An 850-nucleotide genomic window follows, 5' to 3' on the forward strand; every position below is an offset into this window, starting at 1 on the left:
AGGATAGATAAAGGCTCTTCCAGACAGTAACCCAACATACTACTGGAAACATGAACAGCAGACCCCAATTCTATCCAAAGGGATACTGACAATGGATTGCCGTAGATGAGGTACAGCTGATCTTCCTGGAACAGGGACCTCTGGCTCACCAGATTTACCAGAAGGGCAGATAGGGTGGAATGGATGGGGGTTCTGACAGCACAGTGGACAGTGGCAGGGATAATAGAGTATGGAGGCTGTAGTGTGAGATGAAGGCTGTCTACCTGACGAGTTTGTATTCATGCTCAGATGCCGAGGAGTTCAGAAGGTGGGCGACTGTGACCAGTGATAGTCATGTATATAGATATTAGAAATGCATGTGAAAACGTCTCAATGTCAATAGCCTTGGAATGAATTTTTCTGTATGAAATTGTGTGTTTTGACAACGAAGTAGAGATCTTTTTTTAAACTGTGGAACCTCATTTAATTTTATGTCTTATAGAGTTTATAATGAGTAAAATATTGTACAAGCGTAATAATTCATCTGTAAACCGAGAAATGTCCAGCCAATTTTGAAAGAGATGTACCCTAGCTCAGAAAAATGTTATTGAATAGGTTAATGCTGTTGTAATGAAATGCTTCTTTTAATTAAAAAAATTTTTTAAAAGTTACATAACATAAAAGGTATTATGAGCATAGCAGAAATCACAAATTTAGTATCATGAAACTACTTCTCTAGGGGCAGAGATGAGGAATCTTGAGTTCAAGTTTGATGCCAGCCTGGGCTATGTAGTGAGACTATGAAAAACAACCCAAAAAACTCAGAAATACCTTTTCATAGTTAGGCACTTTACCATATATATATGTATAT

General features: G+C 37.8%; 1 protein-coding gene across 1 annotated transcript in view; it reads left to right on the plus strand.

Annotated features, from left to right (window-relative positions):
• Positions 1-850, plus strand: part of Sclt1 (sodium channel and clathrin linker 1) — a 222,251-nt gene that overhangs the window by 140,448 nt on the left and 80,953 nt on the right. The gene's annotated exons all lie outside the window — the stretch shown is intronic.

Source organism: Nannospalax galili, unplaced genomic scaffold, assembly GCF_000622305.1.
Source record: "Nannospalax galili isolate Female #2095 unplaced genomic scaffold, S.galili_v1.0 scaffold1631, whole genome shotgun sequence".
NCBI classification, from domain to species: domain Eukaryota; kingdom Metazoa; phylum Chordata; class Mammalia; order Rodentia; family Spalacidae; genus Nannospalax; species Nannospalax galili.